The following is a 14,500-nucleotide window of genomic DNA, read 5'->3' on the forward strand; positions in this document are numbered from 1 at the left end:
CCCAGGACCTGCCGCCGCCGCCGCTGCCGCCTCTGCTGAAGCCAGCCGCCGCCCGCCGGGCTCGCCCCGAGGCCTCGCAGGCCCCGCCCCGCGCGTCGCACCCGCGGTCCTGCCGCCGTCTCTGATTGGTCCGGCCACGGCGGGGGCGGGGAGGGGGCGGGGCTCCCGGCGGCGGCCAGGTGCGAGCGCGCCCGTGCGCGTCCGCGCTCCCGGCGGCATCGGAGGCGCGCGCTGCGGACGCCCGGCCGGGTCTCCGCCCCCGCGTGGCGGCCGCGGAGGAGGGCTGCGGCGTGACGCGGCTCGACACTGCCGTGCCCCGCCTGGGCGCCCAGGTGGCGGAGGCCAGGAGGCCGCACCCCGCCGAGCGGAGGAGGCCGGCAGGTGCTGGCCAGGCCAACCGTGGCGCTAGGGACCTGTGCGGTCCGGGGGCGCTGCCAGGAGGGGTGGCGGGGAGGCCCGGGCTCCCCCGCGCGTGGCCGCGTGGACTTGCAGTCGGGCGCACGGGCTCGGCGCCTCCGCGCCCTGCGCTGGCCCTGGCCCCCGGCCCCTGACATGGACACTGCCTGCCCGGGCTGCTCGGCCGGTGCCAACTCCCGCACGGGAGCTGCCCGTAACTTGTGTTCCGCAGTTGTGCGGTTGTTGGGACGCAGGCTCGGCCCTCGTGGCCCGGAGTTGTTTTGTTGCAGCTCCTAACGCGGGGACGCGTAGATGGCCTGTGATACATCTCTGGGAGCAAGTTTTGATTCTAAGCGGGCGTCAGAGCTCTGGGTTCCAATTCCAGCTCTACTTCTGACTTCCTGCGGGGCCTCAGACAACTTGCACTGCCTCTCAGGGCCCCGTTTCCGTCTGTTAGAGGGGAGGGGCTGGAGCCTCCGATCTTGGAGGGCCTTCCAGCTCTGACACGGTGCCTGCAAAGCAGAAGGCGTTGGCCACTCAGCACAAAAAGGACAGGCCTTGTAGGACTGCGGGAGGTGGCCCCTGCGGGGAGCTGGGCCAGACAAGCCCGCCCCCCGAGAAGGGGAGTCTTGGCCAGGGTCCCCCTCTTGCCTACAGGTCCTGTAGGCTCAGTGGCAGCTGCTTGCCTTCACACATCGAGGCCCATACCCTCAGGCAGCTGTCTGCTCGAGCCAGACTGGCCCTCCTCTCCATCCCGCCAGCTGCACCAGGCACTGGGCCCGTCCACTCCCACCTCCACCAAGGACGTTCACATTGGCCTCTCTGCTCTCACCTCCCCCACACCCCAAACATCACCTCACATGCCTGCCCTCAGTCTTCCTAGAGCACAGCCAGAACTGCGATGCACACGAGCACCTGCGCACACTCAGACCTGCTGAAGCCCTCAGTGTCTCCAAATCACTCAGACCAAAATGCCCAGAGGTCATCGAGAATCGCCATGAATGGTAGGAGGCAGGCACTAGGGCTATGGAAGATGTGCATGTGCTCCAGAGATCTGTCCTAGCTATGTGCAAGTCTGGAATTTCCTTATAACAGTTCAGCAGAGGGGAAGATAGCAAGGCAGTCAGGAAGGCTGAGGTGTAAGTGGCAAGTTCTCCGTTGTTGAATCTGGATGACAGGTACATAGGGGTGCAAGCAGCTCTCTGCTTTGTGTGTTTGAAATATTGTATATTAGAAATGATTGGGCCGGGGGGGCCGGGGATTTAGCTCAGTGGTTTCGCCACCTGCTACGCAAGTGCAAGGACCCGAGTTCAATCCCTGGTACCAAAAATAAATTAAAAAAAAAAAATTAAAAAATAAAAATGATTACTCTTCAAAGCAAATAAAAAGGCCCTAGGGCAGAAAAATCAGTATATATTCATATTGGCATAATGAATTCTGGAATTCTAATAAAGTAACGACTTGCCAGGCATAGTGGCTCATGCCTGTAATCCAAGCACCCTAGGAGGCTGAGGCAGGAGGATCACAAGTTTAAACCCAACCTGGACAATTTAGTGAGACACTGTCTCAAAAAATTAAAAAGGGTTTAAATGGAAAGGTGAACTAGGGAGAGGGGATGGGGAAAGGAAGGAAAGGAAAAGGAAAACAAAGCTTTTGTACATAAGGAGGGGAATGGGAAAGAAAGAAGGGAGATATATCATGAACAGGTGCAAATTCCCTATGATGAATATGATCTTTATGTATATCTAAAATGTATCAATAAAAATTTTAAATGCAAAATTAAAAATGTACCAATAAAATTAATTTTTAAAAGAAAACAAACATTAAAAAGGGCTGGGATATAGCTCAGTTTGGAAGTCCCTGGGCTCAAGCCCCAATATAGCAAAAATAAACAAAGAAGTAATGACTGTAGGTGGGAATGGGAGCTAGGTAGATAAGGGACCGAAATCAGAATGATACTGGGTGTGGTGGCCCACACCTATAATCCCAGCTACTGGGAGGCTGAGGCAGGTGGATCAAAAGTTTGAGGCTAGCCCAGGCAAGTCAGCAAGACCTTGCCCCAAAATTTTAAAAAAAACAATAAAACCTGAGAATATATATACTTGCCTAGAAAAGAAAGAACGAAGGAAGGAATAAATAAATCAGGGTGAGACTTCTATTACTTTTTATTTCTTGCCCTTTTACTTGGAGACAAGGTCTTGCTGTGTTGCCCAGGTTAGCCTTGAACTTGTGATCCTCTTGCCTCAATCACTGTTATTTTAAAAAAAGTTTTTTAGAACAGCTTGACTTACTTATTTTTTTTTTTTTGGTACCGGGGATTGAACTCAGGTCCTTGCGCTTGTGAGACAGGCAGCAGAACCACTGAGCTAAATCCCTAGCCCAACAGCTTGACTTACACAGTAATGGTGAAGATAAAACAGAGAATCCCTGTATACAAATGCTCTTTGGCTTAGGGTATGGGAGCGTTTCTCAGTGAGCCACTGCTGAGTGAATACTGCTCTCTACACCCAACCACCAATCACCCTCCTCCCGAGCCTGAGCTCGCACTGGGGGGTGTGCCGCACCGGCGTGCCCTGGTGAGCACTTGGCTGATTGGAGCTGTGGCCCAGCCTCATGACAGAGCCCTGGACCAAATATTGAGAGGCCAGGAACAGATCAAAATTCAAAACTTGAAGTATGGTTTCTACTGAATGGGCATCTCTTTTGCACCCTGGTAAAGTTGAAAAATCTTCAGCAGGACCTGGTAAATTGGGGCCCTCTGTATATATCCCACCTGGTTCTCCCTCATCATTAACCTTACATTAACAGGGCACATCTGTCAGACTGATGACCAACATTAAGGCATTGCCATTAAGGTTCACCAAAGTCCATGCTATTATGAGATTTCTGTCCCGGGACCCATCTTACCTTTAGTCACTGTCTCTCCTTTGGCTCCTCTTGGCCCGAAAGTTTCTCAGACTTCCCTGTCTCCTATGCCTTTGACAGTTTTGAGAAGTGCCGCTCAGTTGTGCTGTAGAATACCCCTCATCTGAGGTTTACACGCTGTTATCTCCTGGTCAGAGCCAGGTTAGAGGCTGTTTGGAGGAGACCACACAGGTGACTACCGCAGTAGTCACAGCACAGCACAGCACAGCAAGGCCACATGCTGGCAGCAGGAGTCTTTCGGGGATGGTGTTGACCTTTATCGCGTGCTCACTATTGCACTTTACAGGTTTTGGGGGGAGGTTGTTTGTTTGTTTGTTTTAAAACAAAACAGTTCAAGGCTGGCCTTGAGCTGGCTACATAGCAAAGCTCCCAGCAATCCTCCTGTTTCAGCCTCCCAAGTGCTGGCATTCCAGGTGTCCACCACCACAGCTGGTTGATTTTTAATCAGGTAAATATATTACTCTATTAAAATAAAATATAAAAAATTAAATACCTATATGAGTTTACTAGGGCCACCATAACAAAATCCCACAGACAGAGGCTTTTCTCACCGTTTTGGAAGCCGGAAGGCCAAGGCCAAGACACGGGCAGGGTGGCTCTTGTGAGGCCTCTCTGTGAGCTTACACATGGCTGCCCCTTGCTGGCTCTTCACCTAGTGTTTTTTCTGTGTGTGAATATTCCCTCTCTCTCTCTCTCTCTCTCTCTCTCTCTCTCTCTCTCTCTCTCTCTCTCTCAGCATTGAACCCAGGGCCTCCTTTTTTTTCACTTTTCATTTTCAGACAAGGTCTTGCTACATCACCAACTTGCCCAAGCTGAGCTTAAACTTGTGACCCTCCTGCCTCAGCCTCCCAGAGTGGTCTCTTTCTTTCTGTGGGACAGCATTCATATTGAATAGGGCCCAGCACAGGACCTCCCTCAACCCTGATGTCCTGCCTAAAGGCTGTGCCTGCAAATGCGGACACATTCAGAGGTGTCCTGGGGCTTCGACTTCAATGTACAGATTGAGGGTGGGGCCAAGACCTTTCCTAGCAGCTCCAGCCCATCCTTTCGGGTTTGCTCCCAGGCCGCCAGCAACCTGCTGCTAGACCTGGCTCCCAGCTGCCCCGAGCCCGCCCCTCCTCCTCCAAGTCTTTCCTTACCTACCGCCCTGTGCTGATGAAGCACTCGGCCTGTCCCTGTTCTGATTACAAAGCAAACCTTTCTGCAAGGGTGCCCTGGATCCCCTGGGGAGAACTCATCTCATCATCTTCTCTGGCTGCTGAGCCCATCCGGTGGCGGGGGCCGGCGGATGGCTCGTCAGCAGCTGCCTCTCTCGTGGGTTTCTCCTGTGTGCCAGGCCTGGCGACAGATGAGGTGCCTGTCCTCACCGAGTTTGCTTTCTGCTCAGGGGAGAAGATGATAAACAAGAACGGAAGTGTGACAGTGTATTTAAGCGAGAAAGCCAGATAGCGTGACAGAGACAGCTGCTTTGGCCAGAAGAAAGTGGCATTGAAGCTGAGACCTGAATTCCAAGGGGGCAGCTCTGAGAGGCTCCGGGGAAAGGCGAGGAGGGAGGCCTGGGGGCTCTCGGCTTGCGGTTTGCGGCTTCAGTGGAGTGGCCAGGGGAGGCGAGATGGGCTCAGGTTTGGGTTTCTGGAGCGGCCAGTGCGGCTTTCGTCCTGGTCCATTTCCAGTGTCCAGTGTCCAGTGTCCAGTGTGGGGCTGGCCGGCCCTTGCAGGAGTAGAGGGTGGAAATGGGAACAGGACGCCTTCCGGGGTGGGTTAGGGTTCAGCTCAAGACGGCCCGAGAGCGCCCGGGGCCAGGCTTCCTGGGGCTCGGGTCCACGCAGAGGTGGCATGGCGTGCCCTGGGGGTCACCTCCCTCCCTGCTCCCCCTGCGCTCTCACGGCTCCGATCCGGCCTGCAGTCCTGCCTGGGAGCCAGCCCCTCCGGACCGAAACCTGGGCCAGAATAAACCTCTCCTTTCCTCAGTCGTGGGTGTCGCGTATTTTGTCCGAGCGACGAGAAAGGGACTAAGACAGTGGGACTTGCGGGGGGGGCTCACGATGAGCCCCGAGCTCCCGCCCGGGGCCCCTCGCCTGCTGCCCGCAGAGGGCCCCACGTCAGGGCTCCCCTCCTTCGGCCTAGCCTCACCGCGGCCTGCAGCCTGGCCTCCCGCAGCCCCGGGAAGGGCTCCGCGAGGCCTCCCGCCCCTTCCCGGCTGTCGCCCGGTCCGGGCTGGGCTGGGCTGCGCGACCCGGCGCGAGGAGCGGGGGCCTAACGAATGCGGGTGGGGCTCGTTCCCGCCTCGCCCCAGAAAGCACGACGGGAGCCCCACCGCCCCGCGGGCCGCAGCGTCCGCGAGAGTCCTCCGAGGCCGGGAGGCTTTGGCCCTCACCCAGAACCGCGGACCCAAGACCGGTGGGAAGTGAGCTCGTGAGCTCGGGCTCCGCCCAGGGACGGGGCCTCCAGAGTGTGAACCGGGTTCTCTCCCTCTTGGGATTGGCCTGGGGCCCCAGGTGGAGAGAGAGGGGCCGGCTGGGCTCGGACTCTCCGCCTGTCCATCTGTCCATCCACCTGTGCATCCACCCGTCCGTCCATCTATTCATCCATCCACCCATCTCCATCCATCCGTCCATCCATCCTGCCCTTTTCTATGCCCCAAGGCCAAGCAGGAGGGTAGAAGGGGTCCTGGCCTCTGCCCACCGCAGAGTGGCTTTCAGCGGGTGGTCCTTTCCGCCTCTGGGCCCGTGCTCTCACCGGGCACCTGACCTGCCAGGCCTGTTTGGGGTTTCCCCAGTGTCTTCTGACCCCCACCGGTAGCTGTGCCAGTCACCTCCCCTCCCCCTCGCTGTCTGCCGGTCAGGTGACTCAGTAACCCTGTTATTCATGAAGCTGTCACATCTGTCAGGGTCCCCGGGAAACAGATGGCTTCCGCAAAACAGGGAAATTCCAGGAGTGTTATTTACAGAAGGGGGCAGGGAGTGCCAGGACAGCCAGGGATCTGGGACCTGCTCTTGAGGGGCTGGAGAGAAGGGGCAGGGGGCCTCCAGGCAGGGAAAGAGAACCGCTATCAAGAAGAGGCCTGGCCTAGGCAGCCATGACATCTGGTCAAGCCCCACGGCCCTTTGGAGGCCAGCCCACAGGGGAAGTCGGCTATGTTCTCCTCGCACCCCTGGCCTGGCTCTGACCTCCTGCTGGGACGCCTCCCAGGGCCGCTGGGTTAGAAGAACTTGTGGGGTGCAGGCTTGACCCCTAGCACAGGGGTGGCAGGAGACGCCTGTGGAAATGTTTTTCTTCTTTGTAGGGGATTTCTGAAAGACAGGCTCCCACAAGTGAATTCCCGAGCCACAGCCCTCTTGGCTCCTAAAAGCAACTGCATTTTTAAAAGCCAGGTGTGACGGTACGTGTACTTGCCTGTTGTCCCAGCTACTGAGGAGGCTGAGGCAGGAGGATCACAAGTCCAAGCCCAACCTGGGCAATTTAGTGAGACCCTGTCTCAACATAAAAAAGGCCTGGGGATGTAGAGAGCCGTGGCCAGCCCATTAACTCTTTCCGGTCCTCAGCCCAGCCCTTCTGGTTTCCTCAGAAGGCTCCAGGCTCTGTCCCACCCCACTCTGCCTCTTGGTGGTCCCCTTGCTGGCCCGTGTCTCCTGGACTCTCAGACCTGTGCTCTCCAGTCACAGGTGCCCACTGCACCAGAAGAAACTAAGACTGGGAGCAGGGCTTGACATGTGCACTGGCCGCCAGCCCTGCTCCATCCACTCCTGCTCACCGCAGGCTTCCATCCTGAGGACGTGCCCTTCAGCACCCCAAGCTGTGGCGCTCTTTTATCTTCTGTCTTGTTCATAAAACCCGCTCACAGACTCTTGGGCCTCCCAGCAGTTCCTGCTGAGGGTTTCTGCCCTGGTTCATCTGGGGAGTGCTTTCCAGATAGCTGAGCCGAGGCTGCCTGAGTGCCCCTTAATTTATTTTTCATGTTGAAATTTAACCTTGAGTTTAAAATATGTCATTGTGTTGTTCCCAGGTGTTTCAACAGATTTTATCTCGGTTGCCACCACTCTGACCCTGTGAAGGAGATAACTGGCCCCTCGGTAATGAGGAGGAGATGCAGGCCTTGGTGGCCCTGGCCAAGATTCAAGTCCAGCCCTGCCTGTAAATCCTGCAAGCTCCATAATGCATGGATGCTACATTGTCCTGAGTTCAGGACCCATTTTGCAACAACTACTTGGATATTTTGTAGCAAGAAGTGATCAAATGTGTGACCAGCTCCTGTGATCTTGCAGGGGGGCGGGGATAGAACCCAGATACTTACTTCCCCAGGGCATTGTGAGCAACTTACATTTCGGTGCCTGTTTGCTCATCGGTAAAGCAGGGATAGCAACAGTACCCACCTCAAGGGTTTTTGTCGGAACTACAGAAAAGGCAGGGTGAGGCCCCCGAGAAAGTTACACAGGCATTTACTGTGCCCCACCTCGGGGAGGCTCCCGGGTCCCTTCATGCATCCACGCCCTGCAGCCTTGGTGCTGGGACATCGGGCGGACCTGAGATGCCCACCATCCCCACAGCTGCATCTTCTTCCAAGCAGGAACAAGGTGACCCGTCACCGTTGGCAACCCCAGAGACGACACCCGGTGGCGGGGCTGGTGCTCTTGGAGTTTGGAGACAATGAAACTGACTGCAGTGCTTTGTACCAGGTACCTGCGCTGACACAGGGGGCAGGGGGTCGTGGCTTGCAGGGACCCTGAGGATAAGTCGGACTTAGACTGGACCGGGAGGCCCTGAGGGGGTAAACACACTCCAGGCCATGTGAGGGCTTTGCCGGAGAAGGTAAGCCTTGGACAGTGGGCCGGAATCTATGCTCACACTTGCACACACACGGCACGTATGCCCCACACACATGCACACACTAGTGTAGGTTACAGCTTACCACTTGCTTCTTGTCTCCTCCAGATAGGCTTCTAATGTTCTTTACTTGTAACATAGTAATCGCATCTAAATTCCAACTCAAAAATTCAGATACAAAAATAGTTGTTTGGACAAAATACTTTTCTTTTGTTTAAAATTTATTCATATTTTAATCAAAATAATCCATGTACTTGATTTTAAAAAAATTATTCTAGGGCCGGGGGTTTAGCTCAGTGGCTCCGTGGCTGCTGGCAAGCACAAGGTCCTGAGTTTGATCCCCAGTCCTGGAAAAAAAAAGAAAAAAGAAAACAAAATTCTAACAGGCCATATTCCAGAGCAGTTTTAGGCTAACAGCAAAACTGAGGGGAAGGTATAGAGATTTCCCACGTCTCTGCTGTCCCCAGAATACACGGCCTCCCCATTCTCAAGAGCCCTGCCACAGTGGCGATTTGTCATGGTGGCTGAGTCTGTTCGGACACATCACGGTCACCCACAGTCCATGGTTTACCTGACGGGCCACTCTTCGCGTTGAGCGTCCTGTGGGTTTGCACACATGTGCAAAAGACATGGCCACCTGATCCCTTTACTTTCTTCATGGTTTTGCCCTTCCCAGAATGGGCCCTTTTCAGCTGGGCTTTATTTACTTAGCAACATACATGAAAGTGTCCTCTAGCTTTCAACTCACTATGTAGTGCAGGTTGGCCTCAGACTTCTGGTGATCCTCCTGCCTCAGCCTCCCCAGGGCTGGGACTACAGGCATGAGCCACTGAACCCGCTGTTCATTGCTGATTGTGTACAGACTCTTTTGTTCTAGCAAGTGTTGTTCGTGCACATTAGCTCACAGGCAGTTGGTAAACAGGGCACAAGGGCAGTGCCAATGGGAAGTGGTGATGCTCACACACACTTTTCCTTGGGTGTTTGGAGGTCCACAGGTGCCAGCAGAAGCCCCCTTCCCATAGACCCACTCTGCAACCCTCCCATTGGTCCTGGAGAGGGTGAAGGAGCAGATGAGGAAGGTGTGTAGATGTCCCTGTGCCCAACCCATCCCGCGCTGAAATATTGTGGGAAACATTGTATGTGGTTTTTTTAAATTCTTTTATCGGTACATTTTAGGTATACAATACATTTACATTTATCATTGGGTGCTTGTACCTGTACATGATGTATCTTGGTTCTTATTTTTTTCCTCATTACCTGTGTGCCCTTCACCCCCTCCACCCTTCCCTATTTACATAGATTTCGTTTCCATTTTTTTTCTTTTCTCATAATTTTTCCTTTCCCTTCTTTCCTTTCCCCTTCCCCTCCCACCACCCCTACACCTTTGGACATTTTCTTCCTATTTCAAATTATCAATTATTTGTTTTAATCATTTTAGTCCTTATTTACACTTTCAGTTTCTCACACTAGAGAAACTATTCAGTATTTACACATGTGTGTCCTATTTATTTCACTTGAGAGTATCGCCTCAATGTGCATCCATTTAGCTATAAATGTCTCTAGTTTCTTGTTCTTTATGGCTGAGTAGTACTCCATTATATAAAAAAAAAAACAAAAAACAACCCACATCTTCTTTATCCAGTTTCCAGTTGATGGGCATTTGGGCTGTTTCCAAGCTTTAGCTATCACAAATTGTGCCGCTATAAACATGGGTGCACATATATCACTGTGGTATGATTCTTTTAATTCTTTGGGGAACATACCCAGCAGGGGAATAGCTGGGTCAAATGGGACCTCTAGCCCTAGTCCTTTGAGTTGTCTCCATACTGATTTCCACAGTGGTTCCACCAGTCTGCACTGCCACCAACAATGGAGAAGGGTTCCTTTCTCCCCACATCCCCGCCAGCATTTGTTATTGGTTGATATCAGCTATTCTTTCTGGGGTGAGATGGAATCTCAGTGTTGTTTTCATCTGCATCTCTCGAATGACCAGTGATGTTGAACATTTTTTCATATGTTTATTTGCTGCTTTTACTTCTTTTTTCTTTTTTGGTATTGGGGATCGAACTCGGGTCCTTGAGCTTGTGCAGCAGGTGGTGAAACCACTGAGCTAAATCCCCGGCCCGCTGCTTTTACTTCCTTGTGTGAGAAATGTCTGTTCATTTCAGATGCCCATTTTTGAAATGGGTCTTTGAATTTGGGGGGGTCTGATTTTTTTCAATTCTTTATATATTCTAGATAGTAGACCTTTGTCTGAGGAACAGCTGCTAAAATTTTTTTCCCCACGTTGTAGGTTGTCTCTTAGCTCTGTTGGTGGTTTCTCTTGCAGTGCAGAAGCTTTTTAAAAAGATGAGATTCCAGTTGTTGATTCTTTGAGCTAGTTCCCGTGCTACTGGGGTTTTGTTCATAAAGTCTTTTCCTATCCCAATGTCTTCAAGAGTTCTCCCTAACTTACCTTCCAGCAAGTTTAGTGTTTCTGTTGTAGATGTTTTTGATTGATAAAGAAAGCTACCTCCGGCTTTTTCCCTTCCTCTGTACTGGGATTGAACCCAGAACCTTCTCACTGAGCTACATCCCTCGACCTTTTCTTTTCTTTTCTTTTTTCTTCTTGCTCTTGAGACAGCCTTGCTGAATTGCCCAGGCTGGGCTGGAACCTGTGATCCTCCCAAAGTGGCTCATGTTTTTAATGTGGATGACACTGGTCACTTTTGGAGGTTAAAGTCTTCAAGGATCTAACCATTCAGGAGGCAGGCCCCAGTTGCAATATGTGGGCTGCTGCCTGAGGAGAAATGACTGTACTGCTATTTTAGTGGTATCATTATTGCTTTTGTTAGGGCTTTGGTTATAAAGTTCCAAGTTGCAAAACACAAATCTAATAAAGCACTTGTATCCAGAACATAAAGAACACATAACTCAAGAATAAGATAAACAACCCAATAAGAAATGAGCAAAGCCTTGAAGACTCTTGCACAGATATGGACGGGATTGATGAGCACATGAGATCACTCATAGTCATCCTGGCTGCCCTGAGACTGGACACTGGCGAGACTGTGACATCCAGGCCTCGTGAGGACGGCACGGGCCTGCAACTGCCACACTCACACACAGGTGGGAATGCGAAACGGCTCGGGCCCCTTGGCAACAGTTTGGTGTTTGTTATGATCGTGTGTGCGTGCGTGTGTGTGTGTGTGTGTGTGTGTACAGTCCTACGTCTCACCATTTACCCCTGAGAAATGAAGACATATTGACATGCAGACCTGTATGTGAATGTTCACAGTGACTTTAGCCGTGAAAACCCCAAACTGGAAAAACCTCGCTATCCATTACCTGATGGATGTGCACTTCTATATAAAACAATATGATTCAGGGCCAGGGATTTAGCTCAGTGGCATTGTGCCTGCCTCATAATCGCAAGGTCCTGAGTTTGATCCCTGGTACCAAGCAAACAAACGAACAATATGATTCAGCAATAAAAAGGGACAAACTGATACACACAGCAAAGTGCACATCAAAAAACACTAGGTTAGGGCCTGGGATCTAGCTCAGTGGTTTTGCTGCCTGCTGCCCAAGTGCAAGGACTTGAGTTTGATCCCCAGTACCAAAAAAAAAAAAACCCACTACATTAAAGCTGGCCATGTTGGCACATGTCTATACTCTCAGCACTCTGGAGGCTGAGGCAGGAGGATTGCCATGAATTCAAGGGCAGCCTGGGCTGCATATTGAGCTCAAGCCTGGCTGGAACTACATAGCAAGACCCTGCCTCAAAAAAGAAGAAGAAGGAGAAGAAGAAATTATGTTAGCCAGGTTTGATCATGCATGCTTATAATCCCAGCACTCTGGGAGGCTGAGGCAAGAGGATTGCAAATTTGAGCCCAGCCTGGGCAATTCAGTGATTTAGCATGACTCTGTCTCAAAATAAAAAATAAAAAGGGCTGGGCCTGTAGCTCAGGTGAAGGCCCTGTGTTCAATCTCCAGTACTGAAAATAAACTATGTTAATGTGTTAAGCAAAAGGAGGCAAACACAGAAGGTTGCATACTGTATGCTCCATGCAGGTGACAACCCAGCATGTCACAGGGGCAGGGATTATTAGGTCAGTAGTTACTGGAAGATGAGACCTGACTATAGTAGGGTGTGAGGGAACCTTTCTGGGATAAGGGAAATGTTCTATATCTTGATAGTTGTGGTGCTTACATGACTATTAAGATTTTTCAAAACATCAAATTGCCCTGGGCCTGGTGGTGTATGCCTGTAATCCCAGCACTTGGGAGGATGAGGCAGGAGGATTGCCACAAGTTCAAGGTCAGCCTGGGCTACATAGTGAGTTTAAGGACAGCCTAAGCTATATAGTGAGACCCTGTCTCAAAAAAAACAATCAATGAATCAATAAATCAAATTGCACACTTCCAACAGGGAAATCTTATTTTGTAAATTATACTGTAATAAATCTGACTTTACAAAATGTTCTGTAAGTGTCAGGTAGTCTGTTCCCTACCCTTCTTTTTCCTCAAGGCTTGTTATTTGTAGTGAATGGATTTATAGAAGGCAAGATTTTTAAGGAACACGTATATTCAACTGTTGCAAAATAGCTTCATTATGGCTACATTTTCTTTCCTCTATAATTTTTGGTTCTCCAGGAGTTAATATTTGCCCAGGTCTGAATGGGCTCCTCTCTGATCCACTGCATAGCTGTTGTTTAAGGACTTTCCTGGGTACCATTTCCCTGCCCCTCTGGTCACAGTATTTCTGTTTCCTGGATCCTTTATCCTCCCCTGCATTGCATCTTCTTCAGGGCACAGCACATCCTCCATAAGCTTTCTGAGATGAGGTGCCAGGGAGGTACATTTTCTCTTATTTTTTTTTCTTTGAAACAGGGTCTTACTATGTAGCCCACGCTGGCCTCAAACTTGTGATCCTACTCTCTCAGCCTGCCAAGTGATGACATTACAGGCATGTTCCACCACGCCCAACAAATTTTCTAAGCTTTTGTACTCTAGAAGGATCTTTTTTTTTGGTACTGGGGATCAAACTTGGGACCTTGTTCTTGTGAGGCAGGTGGTGGAACCACTGAGCTACATCCCTGGCCCTCCCTCTTAAGGGGCCAGGGATGTAGCTCAGTGGTGCTGCACCTGCCTCGCAAGTGCAAGGTCCTGAGTTCAACCCCCAGGACCAAAATAAATAAATAAAAATAAATAAATAAAATTGTCTTTTAAGGTTGAGTATGTGGCTCTGTGGTATAGCTCTTGCCTAGTGGGCATAAGGCCCTGGTACAGTCCTCGAGTAATCCTCCTGTCTCAGCCTTCCTCCTTGCCCAGCCTTTGAAAGCATCTTTATTCCACTCTCACAGTTGGTTGATAGTTTGGCTGGGTATAGAACTCCAGGTTGGAAATTGTCCACCAGACTCTCAAGGTGTTGCTATTGGTGGCATCTTGTTTCCAGCTGCAATGCTGGGACCATTCTGCATCCTCACCCTTTGAATTATGCTTTTCTCTTTGGAAGCTCTTGGAGTCTTACCTTTATCCTTATTGATTTAGTTTCTAGACAATGCACACTGGTGTGGAAGTTTACCCACTCAGTGTGTGCTAACTTGGCGTCTTGACATCTTCATCAGAATACTTCTATCCTTCAGTTCCAGGAGTTTTTCTTAAAATCTTCTTTGATAATTTAATTTCTACCATGACCAGCACAGCGTAGGGTCTGAAGCCAGGGAGAACAGTGAGAGATGAAGAAGAAACGAAGAAACCATGATTATTGAAGTTTGGGACCAGGTGGAACCATAGCTTGTCGGGAGCTAACGGCTGCCTGGAGCACCACAAGCTCTTTATTTATAGTGGAAGGAAACAGGAAGAAAAGGCAGGGCAAATAGTGCTACGTGGCCTACTGGCCTAGGCGGAACACAGCGTGATTGTTTTGTGATCAGGGAATACACAGGAAGGGAACAGGGAAGGATACAGTGTAATGGTCTCCCGGGGCTGTGCCATACAGGGCCTACAATAGGAGTCAAACAGACATAGCCTGTAATCTATGGAGGAGAAAGGGAATAGGGATTAGGCAAAGGCCCACGTTCAGGCTCAGTGTGTGGCAAATTTTTTGCTTTCTTTTTTCTTTGTGGAAGTCCTGAAGTCAGATGTTGGATTTCTTTACTGAATCTTTTAATTTTCTTTTCTTTGCTAGTCTCTATTTCTTTGCCTTTTGGTTCTGCTTTTTAGGAGACTCCTCCAACTTGATGAGACGATATCTCAAGAGCCTCTGACCCAGGCTCACAGCTTTAAATACTGCTTATGTCTGCATGCTTCCCAAACTTACATCTCCATCTGTGTCTGCCCTAAACTCCAGAGTCCTTCATCAAACTGCCTT

General features: G+C 50.9%; 1 long non-coding RNA gene across 1 annotated transcript; it reads right to left on the reverse strand.

Moving 5' to 3' along the window:
* Positions 1 to 1,738: 1,738 nt before the first annotated feature.
* LOC110345649 (uncharacterized) lies at positions 1,739 to 6,123 on the reverse strand. Its single transcript, XR_015444968.1, has 3 exons — positions 3,873 to 6,123; positions 3,304 to 3,783; positions 1,739 to 2,646 (listed from the first exon to the last, which is right to left on the reverse strand). It is a non-coding gene; the product is annotated as an uncharacterized LOC110345649 (long non-coding RNA).
* Positions 6,124 to 14,500: the final 8,377 nt, after the last annotated feature.

Source organism: Heterocephalus glaber, unplaced genomic scaffold (genome assembly GCF_053883595.1).
Source record: "Heterocephalus glaber isolate CG9 unplaced genomic scaffold, H.glaber_assembly_v1.0 deba00001608, whole genome shotgun sequence".
Classification (NCBI taxonomy): domain Eukaryota; kingdom Metazoa; phylum Chordata; class Mammalia; order Rodentia; family Bathyergidae; genus Heterocephalus; species Heterocephalus glaber.